The 13,356-nt window shown below is 45.2% G+C and overlaps 1 protein-coding gene across 2 annotated transcripts in view; it reads left to right on the plus strand.

Moving 5' to 3' along the window:
- The window catches only part of ARHGEF16 (Rho guanine nucleotide exchange factor 16), a 440,772-nt gene that overhangs the window by 320,221 nt on the left and 107,195 nt on the right, over positions 1-13,356 (plus strand). The gene's annotated exons all lie outside the window — the stretch shown is intronic.

Here is a 13,356-nt window from a genome sequence, read left to right on the forward strand (position 1 = left end):
GTCCCGCATAATGTCATTTTATATGTCATTGTGAATCCCTTTTCTTATAATACATATGTGCTCATAGGCTTTGCATTCGGAACGTGCTGAGTTAAGCTGGTCACATCTGCTGAATTTCAAGTATTTTGTTGCGTTAAATCTGTGCAACTTAACTGCATCTTAGTAAGGTTTGTTCAGTGAATTTCAAGGGTTTTGTTGTACCGTCATTCTTTTTGCGCCACTAGCCATTGTACATGTTCCCCCGATAGGATTCTTTTGGACCCACAAGGTGGCCACAAGCTTTGTACATGCCTTTCAGGCCCATTGGCCACTACGGAACCACTACCCATGGCCTATGGCAAATGGCCACAGCATTCGGCCATGCCCACTGTACATGTTCCCAAAATCTTTCTTTTGGACCCACTAGGTGGCCACGGGACTATAGATGTCTTTGAAGCCCACTGGGTAGGGCCTTCTGCCATGCCGCTGAATATTTTAAAACACTTCTGGACCACTGGCCATGGCCCTGTTTCTTTTTGACCCACAAGGTGGACATGGCCTTTGCCACTATACATGTCTTTCGAGCCCACTACCCAGGGCCTTCTGCCCTGTCCAGTGTGCACAGCCTTCAGCAATGACCACTGTATATTTTCAAACACTACCAGGCCAGTAGTCTTTGACAGTATCCACTGTATCTGCTCCCCCGATGTTTCTTTTGGACCCATTATATATGTCGTTTGGGCCCACCGCCCGCTACTGAGCCACTAGCCATGACCTTGGTCATGGTCAGTGGCCACATCATTTGGCCTTGTCCATTGTAGATGTTCGTCCAATACGTTTCTTTAAACCCACAATATATGTTTCAGGCCCACTAGCCATGGCCTTCGGTCCTCACCTGTGAGCACGGCCTTTGTGCTCTCGGGTAGGGCCATATTGCACCCCTTGACATGTTGCCCCTATAGGTTACCCCACACATCACTGAAGCTGTAAAATTCCACTTTTGTTTGTAGTAATCTCATTTTTTTCACTCTGTTTATTTTTCCCATAACTGCAGTTATATATCAATGGACTACAAATACCCAGAATATGAAAATATAACCCAGAATATGTTAGAATGTTCGAGCTTTGAACTTGGTCCCCAGCCCACCCCCTTTCCCCACTCCACAACTCCTCAATTTCACAGTGTCGTATCTCCCCCACCCCACCTCTAGCGTTATGCTATTTTGCCAGTTTTACTCTTCCAAAGCATTTTTCCCACTTTTTTTCATTTTCAGATATTTGCGAACATTTCTCGCATCAAACTCGCTAGAAAATGGCAGATTTAATTTCTGAAAAGCCACTCTGCTGCCATTTAAGCCAAACTGTAAATCGCGATACTGAACTCGACTATAGTGCTGCGATTTACGCACTATAATTTCTGAGGCTTGTGAAGCTGCTTAGAATGACGTTCTTTGCATAGGCTGACATCTAGCGGTTGGTGCATAGTATTACATAATTTCTTTTCAAAGTCAAAGGGCTCAACTGGGTGTTCCTGTAATACTATCCCTATTATTACGTGTCCAGTAGCCATGACCCTTCACATGTTGAGGTCCTCAGATTATTTTTCTGCCCTGATAATGCATGAAGTCTAAAGTGGGCTGTATGTGTGGCAAATGTGTGTTAACTAAAAATAAGAAACATATATGAATACGTTTAGAGTGATATTTTCAAATAACTATGATTTAACATGCTGTTTGTGGTACATTGAACTCTGTAGTGGGGAGGATGAATGGGCTTGTATCTGAGCAGATGCAAACAGAAAGATGATTGCTGGAAGGGAATGTTTGCCTTCTGAGGCTTGTGGATCTGTTTAGAATCATATGCTTTGATTAGACTAGCAAGCAGTACCTAAAGAAGGTGGTTGGTGAATTGAAGGAACAGTAACAAAGAATTGTTTTAATGATGCCTGTCCAACCTGTGAATCATTTCTTGCTTTTGTGTCATAGTGTTTGCATGGAAGTGTACTGAACTCCATGTTGCTGCCTTACAAATAGCTTAGCGATGAAAGCCAAAGTAGCTCCTGTTCTATGTGCAGAATGTGCCCTGGGTGTAAAGGGAAGTGTTTTGCTTGAAAGCTATAACACTGTTGGATACACCTTACAATCCATCTTGTGATAGTAGCCTTTTAGGCAGGGTTCACTTCTCTTCTGGCTGCCAGTAATGCCAAAAACGGATCTGTTTTCCTCAGTTGCTTTGTCCTGTTAAGGCAATACAGGACTGCCCTGCATACTGCGAGGAACCAGAGGTTGTTCTCACTTCTCTTCCCGATATATCCTCCTCCCAGGGGGCCAGGGAAAGGCTGTTGCTATCTGATCCTGACCGTGGGGGACTTGAGGAGTGGGGATGAGGTACCCTTGAGTGAGCCACGTATCCCCATTTCCCTTTTCTAATGAACCTAATATCTCCCAGGCCTCAGTATGTTATTATCAATCCCTTCCCTATTTCTTACCTAAAATATCTCCCAGTAAATACCAGTCAGGTACTGGATTGAGGAAGAGACACTCCAGAGCTATATATCTGCTCATTATTAATTCTCGCACACATGAACACCCCTTTGGTAATGGGACGAGGAGGATGCAACAAAGACTGACAACAGACTGCAGATTTCACTCTGCATAGTCTAGTTGCTAAATGTCAAATTAAGCTGGTGGAATATTTAAAGGCCAGTGCTGGAAGCAGAAGGGGACCCTGAAGGAGAGAGCATGTGGAAGCTAAATCCTGAGAAGTCCAGAGAAGCCAGAGACTAATGCAGAGCAAGCGCAGCAGGAAGCTAGGTAAAAAATGTGCTGGCGCTAGAAAGTTCTGCAGAGGAAAGCAGGAGCTCACCTCTGAACCAGAGAAGCAGCTGGAGAGGCCGGATGAGAGCCGGAGAAGCACTGCCGAATGAACCGCAGCGGAAAAGGAGCTGGCCGGGTCATGGAGGCAGAGAGATTCATCGGGCAGACTGGTGGGCTAGAGACGAGCTGTCCACAAAGCCGTGGGAGAACCGACAGGATAGAGGATGCTTTCTAGTGACACGACAAGTGCTGCAGTCTCACATGAAATGTCGGACACGCCAAGCAACACCTGTGAGTCTGCCCAGAAGTGCTGGGAGTCCCGGGTAAACCAGCACAGGTTTCAATGGGCCAATTACCGTTTATGACGAGCAGATAGAAGAAAGAAAGTTTAATTATGGGACTGGGCTGAAATAAGTTAATTAGGTGAAAATACAGAGTAAGCGCAACAATGAAGTAATGAACTGTGATAAAACCAGTAAATGATCAACAGATATAAAAAGCAATATGAATAACCAGAGTCGAAAAAGCAAGCATAATTAATGTTTGAGTCAAGTGAGCATTTCCAAGATTCAAGTGGATATTAATGTGCATTTCTGAAAGACATGAATGGTTGAAAGCAGAGAACCTGTATGCAAGAGAAGCCTGGGAAAAGGGCATCATAGGTTTTGAGCAGAAGGCTTGTAACAGTGAATACATTTCCTAGCAGGAGAGTGTACTGGGAAGCCTGTTATGTTATGTTAATGGAATGTATAAAGTGCGCGCTCACCAGAGGTATCTTGGCACTCGAGGAGGGGGGGGGGGGGGGCGCTGGAGCAGAACTGCGTACAACTAGAATAGACAGCCTTTCTAAAGGCAAGGTATTTTGAGTTGTTTATCAGCTGCGGAAGATGGTTCCATAGATCCACTGCGGCCACGGAAAAAGCACGACCACCCATCCTAGTACGTTTGAACTTTGGTACCACTACACGGGCAGCAGAGGCTGATCGAAGGTTACGGCTTGGGAGGTAGCGGGTGAATTTCCCCCTGACCATGAAGAGCCCGGTGGACTATACATAGTGCCTTAAATTCAATCTGTTTGTCCACTGGCAGCCAGTGGACAGTGCAAAGCACTGGAGTGATATGAGCCCCATAAGGGGAGCCAGTAGCAAACAGGGCTGCCAGATTCTGCAGGCATTGCAGTCGCTGGATCTGGCCCTTGGGTTGAGCCAGATACAGTGAATTGCAATAATCTAATCGAGATAAAACCATAGCCGCCACCATAGGATGACATAATGGGGCTGGAATCAAAGGAAGGACCTTTTTGAGGACTTTAAGCTGGAGATAACCAGCTTGGCAGACTGCTGTGACCTGTTTGTCCATAGTCAGTGTAGCTGAAAGAATAACTCCCAGGTTTTTTACTTTACTGACAGGAACTGGGACGGGGCCCAGAGATTCGGGCTAGAAGAAAGACACCCAGAGTGTGGGGTTAGGGGGACAGCCCACCATCATCACTTCAGTTTTGTCTACATTTAATTTGAGCCAATTGCAGTTCATCCACACTCCCACGGCTGCCAGACACTCCCGCAGGCACCTCAACACCTTCTCTGGATCGCGATCCAAACGTATTAGGTTCTGGGTGTCGTCGGCATATGAGTAGCATCTGACTCCGAAAGGAGGAGATCAAACACACAAGGGCCCAAATATAGATGTTGAATAAAATTGGAGACAGGGAGGAGACCTTGGGCACTCCACAACTGAGGTGACAGGGTGCCGATAGAAATGGCGGTATAGAGAGGGTCCGAGTATGATCCGCCAGGAATGATGTGAACCAATGATCCCAGTACACAGGAATATAGAAAAACTCTCTATATTGTTAATATTAAGAAAAGAAAAAAACAAAAGAAGAATAAAAAGAAATTGACGCGAGGACCCCAGGTCCCAGAAGTACTAAGTATACCCACTTCCCAGCATAAACATCAACTAGGGAATAGTGGGTCTTTTTGAGAAAAACCTGCCCTCAAGGGAAACTGAATAAAGCTAACATTGTTTCACTTTGAGGCCAGCCTTTTATGACAAACAACAAAAGTTCTGCAAAACCTTTCTTTTTTAGGAAACTACTCAAAATAAAAATACCCAAATCCTAGTGTGAAAACATGATAATCAAGGGAAGATTTGGGTATTAGACCGCCCTTCAGGTCCAGTATGTGGATACCCATGATGTGAACCAAGCCAGCACTTGCACCGATATTCCAAATTGGGCAAGGCGGGATAATAGGATGGAGTGGTCGACCGTGTCGAAAGCCGCCGACAGATCTAACGGAATCATGGCGCCCACTCCACCCGCATTCACCATCCTGGCCATATCATCCTGGACGCGACCAGTACACTCTGTCTCTCTACCCGGGCGAAAGCCAGATTGAACAGGGTCCAAGAGACTGGATGATTCAATAAAAGGTTGAAAGCAGGGGAGACTCCAGTGATTCAAGAAGTTTAGATAGGAAAGGCAGAAGAGAAATAGGGTGAAAGTTGGACAGAACTGTAGGATCCAGAGTCGGCTTTTTCACACGTAGAGGGATGTAGTCAGATGGAGAGCAGGATTTGATTTTTTGAATGGCCACCAAGACTGTCTCCTCTGAAAATCTAGGGAAGGTTGACCACTTATTAGTTATAGAGTAGGTCGGAATGACCTGCAGAAGTGGTTTGAGTACAATAGAGGGAGCTGCTACCGCTATCCCGGAAATGGTGTGTCAGATAGTGTCAATCTTAGTAATGAAATACTGTGACAGAGCGTCACATAATAGGGAGTAAGCCTGAGTTGGTTATTGCAAGTGGAAGCTTTTAAACAAGGTAGGAGAACATGTCAAGCCTTATTGTGAAGCTGAGATGGTGGCAAAATACTTATGAAGATGATACTAAGGTATGTCGGTTGCGTGACCTGTAATGGGTGGACCATGTGGTCAAACAACTATCCCTAGACCGAATACACCCACCTACGGAAAAACCACTTGGTAATTGAGTAAAGGAAAATGAGTGAATTGAAACTGAGAATTGAACTTTCTAAAATGGTGAAAAGTAACCAGACGTGGAGAGCTGGGAAGTGTCTCGAGGAACTGTATTATTTTGGAACATTGAATATCCTATGGAATTATGTTTTTTTGGAACATTGACAGACCTAAAAGCTTGGGGCAGGGTACCCCTATGCTGTTTGTTTGGACCTGGGAGAAGGGAAGCCCACTTTCCCTCCAAGAGCTGGACAAAGCTCTCAACTTTTATTTGAACACTACTTATTTGATACTGACATCCCTACACATTGTATGCAATTAGATGTGGGGGCAATTATAGGTTTTGGACACAGACGGATATTTACTTTGGACTTCCTGACACAGATTATCATTAGTTTTATTCAGGTTGGGAAATCCCACCTAGCATATGGCAAGTTAGGGCTTTTTACAAACTCTTTCTTTTAGTTAAATAAAAGTTTATACCCCAAATCGGATTTTGTTGTCTGTGTCTACTTCATGATGCCTTCACCGTACATTTAGTGTATGGAGAGCTTGTTCCTCTGAGTTTTAAGGGTAATGAAAGACAGCTGGTAGTACAGTTAATGGGTTGACTTAAAAATTAGATATGTATTTTGGCAAAAAACATGTTTGTGTTTTTAAAAGAAACTTGTTCTTGTGCAGTCTCACAAAAGGCCCCGTCACGGATGCAGTTCACGAATTCTGTGAATAGCTGTAATAGCTACAAATTAAGCCACCTTATAAGTGAGGTATTTTAAGGATGCTTTATGCATAGAAGATAAAGTTGGTAACTGAGACGAAAGTGCCCGACCGCACTTACATGTGCACACATTCACACCTTTTGTTACTGGTGTGTGTATATGTAGGGGGTTCTGGGTCTAGTACATCTTAGCTCCAAACTGTAAGGGTGCAGATGTAAGGCTCGGACACAATGGTGGCATATTTATGGATATAGACTATTATTAAATAAGAGGTTCCAAAAAATGCCTAACTATTCGTAAAACTGCAAGGGATTTTCCCATCTCAAGGGAAACTAGTGAAATTGTCAGTAAGTCTGAAACTAAAGTGTGTGTCACTGTCGTGTCCCCAAAACCATCTTTTATCCCTAAAACTAATAATCTAAGATAATGTTGCAAGATTATTCTTAATTTACAGTAATACCTTTTCACTCTGTTTTCAAACGTGAAAAGTTCCCAATTTTGCTGGTTGTAAAAAGAGATAGTAAATTATTTTTAAAAAATGCACATTTCCAAATGCTAGGGTTGTGCTCCATGCTCCTAGACTTCCACTTATCTTAAGTGACAATTTAGTTCAAGAGGGATTGTTAGCTTCACAGTTCTTGTGTCCTGTCACCTTGGGACATATGCTACAAAGTGTAGAACACCCCCTCGTGTATCACAGGGTTTTAATCTTATTCAATCTCTTATGGGAGTGCGAGTCCCAGACCCACACTGTGAGTGTATCCCTTTGGTTCACTTTCCTGTAGTATGCAACTGTCTCTTATTCACTTTAGGATACCAGACCCATTCTTTGGTTAGGGTCCCAGGTCATCTTGTTTTGAGTGTGGGTCCCAGACTTGCACGGCTGAGTTTTATCTGCTTGGTACACTCTCCTGCCAAGTGTACAACTGTCTCTGATGTAGTTCAGGGCTCCAGACACCCTTTGGTTAGGGTCCCAAACTCTGTGACTTTTGGGTGCTGGTCCCAGGCTCTCACGTTTATACTGTCTGCTCGGTTTCTCATTGGTCCAGACCCTCTTGTTCTCGGTTTCTCAATTGGGTCCCTCTGACTTTCAAGGGGCTCCCTCTAAGTTTTAATGGGTAGGGACCCTTTTGTTCTCGACTTCTTGATTTCACCCTGTTGCTTAACCGGACCTCTCACAGCTCCAGTACAGCCCGCATACCTGTCTGCCTTCACCTTGGCGGTACCAGCAGTTCCCAGTTAGCTGTGGTCTTCCTGGAGGCTCCGGTAGCGTCTGGGCATCCAGTGGGGTCTGCAGCATCTCTGCAGACTGAGGCCTCCCTTTGGCTGCACACTCTGTCTCTCCTGCAGTTCGCATCGCATCCAGTTATGGCTTCTGTGTGGCCTCTTTGGGGGATGCCCCTCACTCTCTCATGTCTCCTGAGCATCTGAGCTTGAACTCTCATGTCTCTGATTGTTGTATCACGTGTATCCAATCGCTGCCCTCTGGGAACTAGACAGCTTGCTCATTTCCTTGCGAGTGATCCTTCTCCTATTCATCATCTTCATCATGGTACCAATCTTAAAGTTATAGGAACAATATATATTGGGCATCTTATTTGTCACAGTATCGGCTTTCAAGCTACATGTGCAATACTCTGTATTATCTGACTTTTCAACGTTGTTTTCCAAGTTAGAATTACCTGGTTGGTAACAACATGGTAAAGGAGTTTGGCTGACTTGGCAACAATATATATTGGCTTTATCTAGGGAGAGTACAGGAGGATTTGTCAAAGGGTTTGGACATGGTAGGGTGGACTGATACCGCATTCTCTGATGATGAGTATGTTATGTTGTTATTTTGCACTTATATAGCGCCTTATATACCATTGGTATGGTCTGAAGGCGCTGGTAGGTTGAATGCCCTTGGGAACCGAAGTTCAGGTCAGTAGAGAGAGTAGGGAGATTCAACGGCGCGTGTGCGCACCGGTTATGTGTGCAGCTGGTGTGGTATTCGTGTAATAGCTGCTTCTTAGTGGTAGGTGTGGTGGTTGAGATCAGGGATATGTGTTCGTTCTGGCAGGATTGATCCAGACCGACTGTGGCTGCGTTAATGCCTGAGGAGAACGCCTGGCTGGGGGGGTGTAACCCCCCCCATACTTAGAATGATGGGGAGTGAGCGGGAGATGTTGGTATGAGAACAGTTATACCGAATGGTGTCATAGTATCTCTGTGTTCTAGTTGAGTGGTGGTGTAATGAAGAGAGTAAGCGTGGGGTGTGATATGATGGGTTACATGCTCTTTCAAACGTTCCCTGCATTCCAGACCATACTACGTCGCGCAGTTCTATGCGCTCCAGTCCGTTCTATAGACTTTTATTTATTCCATGCGTCCCCGTCTGCTACACACTCCGGTCTGCTCAACGCACTCATGCACTCCAGTCCGCCCCGCACGCTCACGTCCGCCCCGCACGCTCCAGTCTGCCCCATGCATGCACTCCTGTCTGCCCCTGTATTTTGCATTCACCCACCTTACGCAGTCACCAGTTCCCCACACTCACCCGCTCCCCGCACTCATCTGCTCCCCGCACTCATCTGCTCTATGCACCCGTGCTTTCCACGCATTCAACTCATCCGTTCCCCGTGCTCATCAGTTCCCCGCACACATCCGCTCCCCGCACACATCCGCTGCCCGTACACATCCGCTCAATGCACACGTGCTTTCCACGCATTGAACTCATCCGCTCTCCGCAATCATCCGCTCCGCACACTCATCCGCTCTATGCATTCGCGCTTTCCCCGCATTCAACATTAATATGCACTCATAAGGCCCTTAGAGTCATTCGCTAATACGCAGTAACACTGTTCTATAAATTCATTTGCTCTCTACACTCATCTGCTCTATACACTCATCCGCACTTCCATACTCATCCGCACTTCCATACTCATCCGCACTTCCATACTCATCCGCACTTCCATACTCATCCGCACTTCCATACTCATCCGCACTTCCATACTCATCCGCACTTCCATACTCATCCGCACTTTCATACTCATCCACTTTACACGCTCATGCGTTCTGTGCATTCATCAGTTCTACACGCTCCTGCGTTCTATTCGCTTCTCTGTATTTATGCACTCATCCGCCATACACGCTCGTCCGCTCTACACACTCAACCACTCTAAAAGCTCATCCGCATAACATGTTCATCCATTCTATACCCTCATCCGATCTACATACTCATTCGATCTATGTAGTCATCTGTTCTTCCACTCATGCATTCTTTCACTCAGTGTATTCATCTGTTCCACCTGCTTCATCCATTCTAACTATTTCATCCACGCCATTCACTTTGTTCCCTCCTCATGCATTATGTGCCTTTCAGCAGTTTACATCTCCTTACTGTTTCCCTATGATTTATTCCTATTATCCACTTCACTATTTTGATCTACTTTACTCATTTAATTTTATTTATCTTTCTAGTGTATATTCGGGGTTATTGGCTGTCAATTTCTCGCATATGGTAGTTTGTTGGGTTGGTGTCGTTGAGATGCTGTTTGTCTGTTTGGGTTAGTTTGGTACTGGTTGGTTTTAGGGGAAGAGCAAGGTTTTCAGCAGTTTGCGGAAAGATGTTAAATCCTCAGTTTGGCGGATGTGGGGTGGGAGTGAGTTCCACAGGGTGGTGGCCAAGGCTGAGAATGATGATCCGCCTAATCTGACTGAGTTTCTTAGGTATGACTCCCGAATACCATAGGGAGGTTCCTTCCCCATGTGATCCTCCCTCAGTGCACTAACCTGAGGAGTATTATTTTACTGTGAACACACTGCCCTGGCCCCTTGGCAAAGGTCCCCCAAGGGAGAAGGGGCGGCATCCTCCGATTCATCACAAAACCCAGAATTCAATGTCCTAAGCTTTTTATTTAGAATCATGGACACAGCTTCCCATGGATCCTCCAGCCTCCTGCACCCTCAAGCTAAGTCCGAGAGAAAATGTTAACCCTGTGTGCTTGCTTGGCCAATCACAAACTGGAGCCACTTTGCTCCCAAGGCCTCGGAGGAGCTGTGACATTATGCTGCAGCAGGAGGGGTTGAGACAGGAGGGATCGCTAGGTTAAGGGTAGCTGTAGGAAAGACGAGCAAATAAGTCATCGGGAACATCCAGGCTACGTAGGGTTGATGGACGATAGTGGACCAAGGGGAGACTATGTAAAAGGCAGAAAGGGCTTGGTCCTTCTACTATCCAAAATAACCAAAAACATGTGTGAAATTTCTGTATGCAGAGTTCTGTGTAAGGAATGGTTACCTAAGTTGCATAGATGCTGATTGGAATGTTCACTAAACCACTCTTACACAATAAATGCCAAGGAACCCTACTAGAAAATTCCAAATGGCACAAAATCCTCCCATGCCCTTGATAATGCTGCTGAATCATTCACTGCATGGCCCAACTCTCATAGGGCCATCAAGAACACTGAACTGCCTTGGCCTGGATGATCAAACCAGCAAATGCATATGGAAAGGAATAACGAACCACAAACGACTGTACCCAAACTAATCCCATTCAAACCCTTCTGTGCAAATGACAAGGCCATGAAGCAGTGGAAACCAAGACCTGCTGCTGTCACCAATGAATCCCTGATGGAAGCATTCCGAGGACCTTCCAATCCCTTTCCTCAAGTCTATTGCATGCTTCTTACCAACTCCTTTACAAAACAAATGTGAAAAGAGATCCCACTATACCCAAGTAAGCACCATGACTCAGCGGGGGAGGCGAAGGGGGTGAAGGACGGGAGGGAGGACAGTGTTCACCCCAGATTATCTCTGACAATGGGAACGAAGAGGAGAGCATGAGGGGATGAAAAGAGTGATGTCTGACTATAGCAGAATCACTAATCCTGTCAACTATTTCTTAGGAGATTCTTGAGAGTAGTACGTGACTAATTGATTCTGGGATGACCAGAACAGGAAAGAGGGAGCTGAATGATGGGCATTAAAGCATTGTCATACTCTGCCCGTGTTCCTTAGTCAGCCAACCACCCAGAAAGGGAAAGGCGATGCACAGGCAATTAGTAACCCGATATCCGGAAATGTAAGCCTAATGTCACAGAACATCACAGGAAACCATAGAATGGGAAGGAAAGCATAGGAGCAACACAAGTAGCTATACAAGAAAAGTGCCAGGAACCACTGCATACTTTTACAGTCAATGGTTCAGAAAACTGGATGGACCATGCCTAGGCCCACTCCCCCTCCAACCGGAAGAACACATGTAAGCTGAACCTTAGGAGCACAACCTTAACTCAGCTTGAAGGCAGGACCAAAGGTTTTCAGGGCTAAAAAATCATTGTTTTAAAAATAACTTGCATCCCAGAATGGAGAAAGAAATACTTCACAGCAGTGTTCTGTTGTGATGGAAATATACTGACCACTATGTGGCCAAGTAAAGAATTTTAGTCGAAAACCCATGTCCTTAATAAATCAAACCAGCGGTAATGGTCCAAAATGTCACCCTGAGATTTCTGACCCCGAAATTCTGACTTTATTTCGACCTCCCCCTTACATCACATATATATGTGGAGGGGGGTATGGGATATAATAGTAGTATGGGGGATCACAGGGGGGTGAAGGGAGTCTCCCCCCACATATGTATATGCTGTAAAAGGGGGGGTTAAAAAAATTAATTTAAAAAGTCTGCATTTTCAGCTGTCGGAATTCTGGGGGTCGTAGTGATCACATGGATCCATACCAGCTGTACCGGGCAAATTCTATGCCACCAATATACCGCTCTTTCTCTGCACTCTTTTTCTCTCTCACTGTCTCACTCATTCGCTATCTCTTCCTCAGTGTCGATCTCCCTTGTCCTCCACAGCCCCCTTACTCCATCTCTCTCTGAGGGTTAGAATTGTGTATTAAGGTGTACAGTTTCTAGAGGCACCCCATCCATTGTTGACAGCGCAAAGAGAGGAAATAACTCAAATCTACTGGGGTTGGGGGAGGGACCGTGCTGTGTTTCTTTTGTTAAAAGTAAAATGAGAGCAGCAGCAACAGAGGCATCCTCGGGCGGTATCCCGTCTGGTATTTGTAGGCATCCATTGTGATTGCTTGTGTCCAGCAGGCAGGCCGCCATCACATGGAGGGTGCAATGTATGTATGTGTGAGCCTAGGTAAGAGGAACACCTATTGGCTGTGGGGAGGTCCTGGGTTTCTGACGGACTTTTTAACGGACCACAGGGCCAGGCTGCAGGGTCTTAAATTGTGTGTATTAACTATGATTAATTATTGGTGTTCGACAATTTTGTAACAGTTCAGCAACTCTCTCAAAAAATCCATGGCCAGCATACAAAATTAAACATTGCATTGGTGCTCACAGAAGAAACAGTGAATTGATTTTAAGTTGATTTTGATGCGTTCCAAGAACACATGATAGTAGAGGTGTTAAATAGTACCAGCCAGGGTTCCAGGCTGTCTTTCATTAAAGCAAATAATATTTTGGAACATGAGAAGGATATTTTTTTTTTATATTTGACAAATATGTCGTACATGGTAAAAAAGGTTGTATGTTTGAATCGCAAAGGACAATATACACACTGGGCTTGATAGGAGTTTAAACATGCAAGTATTTTATCATGAACCTTATACGATCACTCGGGAGGCCACGAGATTTGGCTGTCCGGATCAAATGGTTACGACATCAATCACTCCAGCCATGCAGAAGTTTGGAAGCGGAGGGGCTGTGTCTCGGGATAGAGATGTCTGTGTGTGCATGTCCTCTCGCTAATGCACACATACCTGTAAATAATGTCATATGTGGGGTAGTGATATACCTGCCCCTTTGGCTGCCACACTGCTCCTACCATCACTCATCAGTCTCTACAGAAGGCC

Source organism: Ambystoma mexicanum, chromosome 8, assembly GCF_040938575.1.
Source record: "Ambystoma mexicanum isolate Mex_15411 chromosome 8, UKY_AmexF1_1, whole genome shotgun sequence".
In the NCBI taxonomy this organism is placed as follows: Eukaryota; Metazoa; Chordata; class Amphibia; order Caudata; family Ambystomatidae; genus Ambystoma; species Ambystoma mexicanum.